We start from the raw sequence: 9,315 nt of genomic DNA on the forward strand, positions 1-9,315 counted from the left end.
TCTTGCGTGTCTTGTACAGCAGTGACTGACTCACATCAGCTCACTTGATCACTTATTCCAGGAAAGCAATGCTCAAATTTGCAACAGAACTGTCCCTGACACACTGAAATATTTGCAAATTCAAAGCTTTTGCAACTCAGGATGGCAATTTCTGGACGTTTTCCTCTAAAATTGACATGTGGGGATTGTACAACAAACCTTGCTAGACTCTCCAATTCGAGAAGAGTTTAAAATTGATCACTTGGACCAACAAGAGCTTTTGTTCCAGGCAGTTCAGCTCAGACTAACATAGAGTTGCACAAAAACCTCCCTAAGAGAAATCAAGGCATAAACTTGTGACTTAATCTCTCCGTTTCATGCTGAGGTTTTTTTGAAGAACATTTTAGCTTCAGTAACTCAGGAAAGGGCTGTATCTATCTGGAAAAAATGTCTTTTCCCAATGACGGACTTAATGCAGTCCTTTTATGTTCTCCCTTTTTTTTTTTTTTTTGGACAAGAGTCAAAAGGTGCAGGAGCAAATACTGCAGAGGCATAAGACTTTCCCTGTCACGGGGGAGGAGTAAATCTTTCATAGTTAAATGGGAAAAAGGCTCACTTTTAGGCTTCTGAGTTTTGGCACAAGTCCCTGTGGGATGCGTGTCACTGGTCCTTCCCAGCCTCTGCACAGTGTTGCACTTCTTCACATAATCGGGACCTTTGCTGGTACTGAAGTAAACAGAAAAACATGGGGGATGTGCTTGGGGTGAGGGGGAGCAAAGTGGATGTCACATGTGTGGTGAATTGCTCTGAGCTAACTGCTACCACTGTGTGCCTCTGTCATTTCACTAAGCTTAGTAAGGCCATATCCCGGGGCTGAAGACCCTCCTGCTCCCTCAAAACTTCGGAGGGGCTCTGTAAGGCTAGTTCAAACATGGCTAGACTGACCCCTAAATGGCAGCAAGGACCAGTTAAATCTTGGAAATGCCTCATAAACTTCTAAAATCTTGGGCAATTGATTCACCTTCAAAAAGCCAAGATAAAACACACACAACATTGAGCCAAAATATAATTTCGTTATGTGGAGATTCACCTCAACTCCATTTCTGACTTCATAGATGAGAGCATCAGTTTCTGAAAAATAGCCTGGTCAGAAAAGCTGCCAACTTTCAGACGAAAATGTGCTTTAGCGGTTTACGTGCTTTCTGCTTGATTGGTCCCTTATGCTCAGGCTTTTTTAGCAGTCAAGTGTCACAAAATACTTGTGACAACCCGTGACACATTTGTCCACCATTGCTCCTCTCTCTTTCCTCTGGGCTGCATCTCAGTCCTCACCCTTTTCCGGCTTTGTCTATTGAGACTGCAGCAAACCCCAGCAATTCTGAGCAGTGATCTGCACCCCAGGTAGATTTTCTCCAGCAGCGACCAAAATGGGTGGAATTCTCTCCGTTTTCCTTAGATATTTGTGCCTGAGTTTGTTGTCTATATTCTTAGTGCAGAAAGGCAGAGGTGAAACAAAGACATGGTTTACCTTATCCTAAAATAGGAATAGGTGGCTACAGAGAATTTTGGCCTGGAGGGGTCTCTCTGAACTGAACAGAAAGACTGAACTGGAACCAATGTATCTGCATCATAACCTACATCCACGGTCCACCTAAAACTCATTGGGTTGATGCCAGCCCCAGCTCATGCAGCTAGGTGGGAAGTAGCTTGTTGGAGTCTCGCTGTTGTTACTGGTCTAATCCCTATAGAGAGCAAGTATCTTGTATGGACATCTCCAGTTCCCATGGTTGAGGTGGGAAGGGACCTCTGGAGATCATCTTGATCACGCCCCCTGCTCCAGCAGAGTCACCCAGAGCTGATTTTCCAGGACCATGCCCAGATGGCTTTTGAATATCTCCAAGGATGAAGACTCCACAACCTCCCTGGGCAGCCTGGGCCAGCGATTGGTCACCCTCACAGTAAAAAAGTGTTTCTTGATATTCAGAGGGAACCTTCTGTTTTTCAGTTTGTGCTCATTGCCCCTTGTCGTGTCACTGGGCACCACTGAAAAGAACCTGATTCCATCCTCTTTGCGCACTCCCTTCATGTATTTAGATACATTGGTAAGATCTCCCTGAGCCTTCTCCAGTCTGAACAGTCCCAGCTCTTTCAGGTGACCATAGTTGTGCTCCACTGGACTCTCTCCAGTATGTTTATGTCTCTCTTGTACTGAGAGACAGAACTGGACCCAGAACTCCAGGTATGGCCTCACCAGTGCTGAGTCAAGGGGAAGGATCACCTCCCTCAACCCACTGGCAATGCATTGCCTAAAGCAGAGTTGGGACTAACATCAGCTTCATCTGGAGGGGCTCAGATTCCACATCGAACACCTGTTGCTTAAGAGCAAGCCAGAGAAATTGTGTGCATGTGCTTTTACCCACTGGAAATGAAGGCACTGAGATTGAGCCTGACCAAGCCAAGGAGGATGAAGCTGTATTATGCAAAGGTGGGCCATGCAATTTTTAGAGATCATTGCTGTTCTGGTTCAGTGCAGGGGTTTCTCATATGTTATCCTCTCTTCCACAGCAGCAATAAAAAGTACAATAAAAAGCCAAGATCACTGCAACGCTTTGTTGTGACGCTCTCTTCCATTCTGGTTGTAGGGCTCTGCACTCAAAATTTATTTGGCATTATAGCTGAGTAAACTATAGGATTAAAAATGTTCTTGGATCTCCCTTTAAATAGTTTCCCTTCTCACTATGGCATACTTGGCATCACTAGGGATGGGATTTGCACTTCTGTGCTCTGCTACTGCAAAGTTAAGCCTGTCTCAGTGTTAGCAGTTCAAGCTGTCTAGTCAAGGGAAGAAGAGCAGTCATGGGAGCCAGTTCAGGCCTCCTGAAGAAATCAGGTCAGCTGAGACAAGCTCTTCTGTGGGGGGACTTATCAATGTGCTTGTCTAGCAGAGCTGCAGTGGTGGGCTTAGACGTGGTCCAGTTTGAACTGAAGCCATCATTGCAGTGGGAGTGTGCACCCTGCTCTGCTTGCAGGTAGCCTGGTCTGACCTGGTTGTAAACTGAGAGAAAGCAGATTGGGCTTAAAAATTGGAGGTTTGAGTGCAGTGGGAAATGTTTCCACCACCTCTGCAAGTAAATAACTAGGGAGAAGTGCCCTCGTGGTGGGTAGTAATGCACTGGTGAGCAGTGACACTGAGGGAAAAGGGGTCATGTTGAGGTGGAATAATGTCAGAAATGTCAGAAATCACTTGTGTTTAATGGTGTGACCACTACAACTGAGGTAGTAGGAATGGAAAGGAAAATATGAGAGTATAAATAATCAGGGCTTCTGAAAGTCCTTTGGAAGAGCTCCTCCTCAGATTTACAGCAGCTCCCCACAGATGTTCCTTAGTTGGAAGAGACTTGTGAAGTATTTTTTCAAGACAGTTTTTTGCCAGGAAGGAGATGAAAAAACAAAAATGTCTTTCAACTTTCAGTTTGGAGTTCTCATTGTAATATAATTCTTTACACAGCTGCCAGAGAGGTTTATAAAAGTGCTATTTACATATGTGCATTAAAAAATGGGAGCACAACATGGCTTATAAGAAGTTCATTTTCTGGTTTTGAAGCTAGCAATTAGGGTTGGGACAAATGTTCATGTTTGTTGTTCCTTTTGCAGTCACTCTTGTAAAACTAGAGGAGAACCACTGACATGAAAGCTCTGTTGGAGTCATTACCGCTGGGCTGCTTTGCTTTGTGGAGCGTCAGCTCCTCTCTGGTTAGAGTGCAGTTCTGTAAGGCTCTTAAAATCCTGTTGAAATCCCTGAAGCCTGTTAGGGGATCCCTCCTTAAGAATGCTGGATGACAGTCTAAAGTGTCACTCACTGTAGAGAATGAGCTTGTTGACAAGACCACATTAAACCCAGCACTTTTTGCAAGCATAGTCTGCAAACCCAGAGAGACAGAGTATAGCATGTTTGTGCTTTCCTTCTTGTTTCTGTCTGGATGGAAAATGGAACACTGGGTAAAATATCTCATGTTTTCAGCAAAAAAAAAGATCTAAACTTAATCTAGACCTCACATATAGGAGAGAATGTTTTTTTAAAAAAAGAAAAAAGACAGAAAAGCCTGGTTTGTAGGTGTGTATTTTTCTGTAGCTCAAAGACAACATAAGATCATCCATGGGATGGAGAAGGAAGTAATTGATCACTGCTAAGACCATGAAAATTGAAGGCATGCCACAGGAAGATAAATTAAGAGAATATTTCAATGCAAATGTCCCTGTAAAATACTTTTTTTCACCAGGAAAAGATGTGTATAGCCTTGTTTTTCATGTGTGTGATACAAATATTCACAGTGCGGATAAAGGGAGACACTTCCCTCTGGATTGAACACAAACATCTGTGAGAAGCATCGCTACTGATTTGAGGAGAAAAAGAATGTGGCAGCAGAGAAGAGATCCCTTCTGAGCACTGGCCCTTGCCTGGCATCACGGGAGGAATTTGACAAGACCTGTTTAGTCATGAGTCAAAGCTGCACACCCTAGTTCCAAACGACTGGAGCTATAAACGGTTTAAAATCATTTTCAGAGGAGTTCAAAGATGAATAATGCATCCCTCCAGAGTAATGTACAAATGCGATGGCTGGCCTTGGGGAGGGAAGTCTGAATGACTGCTTATCATTTACAGTAGCTACCAGAGGTGATGTGACAGCTGAAAGGAAGAGATGAAAGCTCCATCACAATTTGTCAAATAAAGACCACCTTAGTATGTCACTAAATATCTGATAATCAGAAGTGCAGAATTCTAATCTGCTGTTAAGTGCTTTGATAGCAAAAGGAGGAGCTCACAGGCTACAACCTATAAAAGCTTTTCTTGCATAATTTCATGAAAGTTTTCTTGTAGTATCCATGCAAATTCCCTGTGACAGAGGTCAGGATTAAGACAAAGGGCCTGGCGAAATACCTGGAGCAATCTGTCTAATTCTATGCATTCCTATTCTAAAATACTGTCAAAATGGAATAGGTGTAGAAGAGGGGAACAGAGAATGATTTGTAAGAACACAGATTATTTTTTTATTTATTTATCCCAGTAAAATAAAAGCTGTAATGAGATGTTTCCTCCTAAAGTAATAAAACTCACCAGAGACTGAAGTCAATATGCACACAAGAAAAGACAGTACACAGTAGTTCTAAATAAAAGTGGATTGGGAACCTTCTACTGACCCTCATCTCTTCAAAGGAAGAAATTTTGGAAAAGCTATTTAGAGGAGGAAGGAGCCTGATTATCTTAAAGGTAGCCCATGGTAAGTTTGCTGAGAAATCATAGGATGCCATGCATCAAACTGGACAGTACTGGTCTCCAAACTGGAAAATTCTCCTTGTCCTGTTGGTGTAAGTCTTTGCTGCTGACACTGTGCAGGTATTATTGAGTGTTTTGTCTGACCCTGCAGTCCGTTCTGGCTTGGTGGCTTGAGTTTTGATTTAGCAAGTTGATCTTACCCCATCCAGATATGGTTCAGGACTGGGATCTGAACACAACATGAGAATCTAGACTCAACCCTTCTGGTTTCAGAAGGCGGGAAGTAGGGAAGGTTATGTGCCTTCCTGAAAAGCTCCTTCCATAACTTAAAAGCGTTGCATTTAGTTACAAGAACATTTTTTCTAATAGCTCCAGGAAGAAAATATTTTGCTATTTGGCATTTGTGGCCTAAACAGACAGTTAGACATAAGACAAATTTACTTATTTCTTAACATTTTTAAGTTTGTCTGAAAAGATGTAAATGGCTTTTCTTCTACTCTGTAACCCTGAGAATTTTGAATTCCTGTCACAGGAAAGAAACACAGAAGAATGCAATGGAAAATGAAGTTAAATCTGAGGGTAAAACAACTGATCTATCGTTAATCCTCTCAGTGTATCTCCTGTTTTGCGTTAGGGGAGGCACCAGAAGGTGAAGGGCTGAAGTGCCGCGAGGCTCCACACACTGTTTGCCTTTCACACACATGGCTTTCACAGGATACTGGGATGTGTGTGTTTGAGTGTGTGAGCCCTTCCTAGTCTCTCATCAAGGTTTTCCCATCGACAGCAGTTCCACTTCAACAAATGAATAATATTTTAGAAAATTTGTCTATCGGTACAAGAAGCTCCACAGTGGCAAATATTAAAAGTTTATGGAGCTGATGTTGGGTGAGGAGAAAGTGGAAGTTGTTGTGCGAAGGGGTGAACCTGTGCTGTCCTGTGTAACCTTTGGAGATGACTTCCAGAGACCCTCCTGCTCCTGGCACCCTAACCCTGCCAGTGACACTAACCCTGTGTTTCAGGAGGCCAGCGGCTGAGACCTGTGGCTTAAATACTGACCCACAGTCTGGTCCTGGCTTGCTGGACTGAGCAGCACCTGAATAGCCCTTTATGCTCTCACCCTGACCACACACCCCAGTCCTGCCCCCTACCCTGCTGAGCTCTGTCAGCACAGATCCCGCCCTCCACAATGTTTTACCTCTGGAGAGGACTTCTCTAGTTCCTGGTGTGGGGTGGATTGGGCAAGTGATAAAAATGGGGAAGGTTTCCAAGCGGGTTCCAGCAGCACGGATGGGTGGCAGTGTGGTGCAAAATCCTCCAACAACGGGATGGCTGGAGCAGGGACAATCAGGTCCTGGGATGTGGCACCTGCCTTGTGGGGCAGGAATGGGCGAAACTGCATGTCACGATATGTGGGTGTGTGGGACCACTGCGCATTTGATCATGCATCTTGCTCTGAGGAATGTAGTTTTGGGCTTCTCTGAGAAACAGCCTCTTGCTTTCAGCTCTGTCTCTCCAGGCAACCTCCTGCCCACCAGGTGAGCATTTTCCATGTGCCTATGATGCCTTCCTTCCAGTTATTCCCACAACTGCTGGTCTCCCTTGTTTGTAAGGGACCAAGTGCTTGTCTTGGTTCATCAACAATAATGTGGAGTTGCTGTGTTACAGGCAGCTAGGAAGGACTTCAGAGTGGGGCCTGTCTGTGTTGGTATTGATGAAAATTCCCCAAAGCTGCACACTCTGTTCTGGCCTCTTGCCTGCCCCTCTAGGGAGGGTATTTCCATGATGAGTTAGTCAGAGTTGTTTGTGTTTTGCCATGTTCCCAAGGCGATAAGCATCCTTACGACATCTATTTGCTTACTGGGCATCCAAAATGAACTGGACAAAGCTCAGCTCACCTCCTCCAGCAGATAAAGGCACCCAGGGCAACTGAGAGAGGAATGACAATGGCACATCTTGCTGGGTCATGGGAGCAGGGGATGGAGGGTGCAGCAGGTGACAGCAGAACTGGGAAGCCAGGGTCTGGGCCACAGGCTGAGCCAAGTGTCTCAGCACAGGTACCACATGCCCCACTGAGATGGTGTGGAGCACAGACAGTGTGGAGCGCTGGCGGAGTGGTGTGCAGTGACTGCCTGTGGAGCACCATTGCTGTCTGCTACTGCTGGAATGAAGCTGAAGTCGCTCCATACAGCGGCTGAGGTGGATAGAGAAATGTTGCCCGGAGCCTGATAGGTGGGACTGTGCATGATCAGTTTGCCCACATCTGCTCCTGCTTACAAGCCACCTCCATTTCCATCTGCCGTTAATGATCTGTGTACCCCATCAGAGATGTGTGGGGCCCAGTATGGCCCAAACAAGTCTGCTGAGACAAAACGTCTGCCATAACTGGACACCCAGGACCCTGCTGGAGAGCTGGCCTGGCTGGCTGACACTGTCAGAGGCCTGCAGTGGGCGTGCGATGCGGCTGAGCAGAGCTGACCAGGTAAGAAGAACTGGGGAGCCCTCCAGAGAGCAGATGTTTTACATCTTTCTGCCTCAGCTCTTCTTGATGTACAGTTTCAGAGTGAAGGCATGAAGTTCTTAAGTGAGATCCTAATTTTATCATTTGCTGTTGTAATGGGAAAACATAAGTGTTAAGTATTAAAAGTATGCTGAGTTAAATAACTTCAAGGCTGGAGGAAAGAGAAGTGTCTGATGGCCAAAGCTGCCCAGAGCTGGCAGTTAAAGGGCTTTTGAGTTCTGTTCCTCTTCCTGCCAGTGATTCACTTCATGGCTCCAGGCGAGACACGTAACTAAGCTGAAATATTTTCTTCCAGCTGCAAAAGAGCTGTAACGCCAAATACAAGGAGGGCCTCTGAGGTTCAACTAATTCCAGGTCACAAAAAGCCTTGAGATTCTCACTAGGAAGTTGCTGGAGAAAGGCAAGTATTACAGTATTTCAAACTACTGTTCATAAATGAGCTCTTTGGCTTCACATTGGTGAAAAGCAGTGCCTGGAACTGCCTCTGCGAACAGCCCCGACGAAGGGGGTTGGGATCTATGGGAAACGGGCGTGAAACCACAGCAGGAGAGACAGCAGCAAACTCCACTGCTTCTTGTTGCTGCATCTGTAGGTGGCTCAGGCAGATGGGTTATTGGCTGTACCAGCAGAGAGGGCTGAAGAGGCAGGAGAAACCTTGGTGTAAAGAGAGAGGTGTGACGGTTGCTCTATACAGGGGGAAGAACAGGAGGATGGGAATTATGTCTGGGCTCTTCTAGCATGTCTCTCTTGAAGGAGGAGCAGGAGGTGGGGAAGACTGCTTACTCCTTTCAGGTACTGTGTTTGGTCCCATTCCTTGAGAAGAAATGGGGACCTAAGGGGTTGTCTGAATAAGCGGCAAAGGCTGTGGGCAGAGCACTGGTGCTCTGTGGTGCTGTGTGCTCCATGGGGAGCCGCAGGACAGGGCCTGCTCCTACAGGTATCATGAGGTAGGAGCAGGCTGTGAAGCTGCCTTGGGACAGAAGTTGTCCGAGCACATCAGAGCTCAGGGCAGCGATGGGTGTGCAAGTTGATGGTGCTCCTGATTAGCACCTGTGCTGGCTGACGCTTTGTGGGTTTTCAGCAGCTAGTTAACGTGGTTCCCCTCTGGGTAATAAAGCTCAGCTGATGGAAAAGAAAGTGGTCAGTCTCCTGGTGAGGAGTGCCCGACGTCTGCACCAGGCTGAGGGAAGGCAAATGAGCCGAGAAAATCTGGTCAAAGCCCCAAAATCCTTGAACAAAACAAATGTCTTTTTTAACTCTCATGGTGCTTCCCCCTTGTTGGCTAGTGCTTGCCCATGTCTGCCGAGCTGTCTGGCTGGTTTTCCTTCCAGCTGGGCAGTGGGAAAAGCTGGAACAGGGACAGAAGCCTTTTCTGCCAGGTTGCAACAGCCCCAGCAATGTGCCGGCGGGAACCTGCGAGTAGCTCAAAACCCTCTCCGGGTTTGGTGCGAAGGGCCCCAGCGCTGGAGAGCCGCTCTGCTCACTGCCCCGACCAGCCAGGCCTTGTGGTCAAGGCCATGACGCCCAGCCGGTGCGTCCTCTA

The sequence above is a fragment of the Athene cunicularia genome (genome assembly GCF_003259725.1).
Source record: "Athene cunicularia isolate RWA chromosome 12 unlocalized genomic scaffold, athCun1 chr12_part1, whole genome shotgun sequence".
Classification (NCBI taxonomy): domain Eukaryota; kingdom Metazoa; phylum Chordata; class Aves; order Strigiformes; family Strigidae; genus Athene; species Athene cunicularia.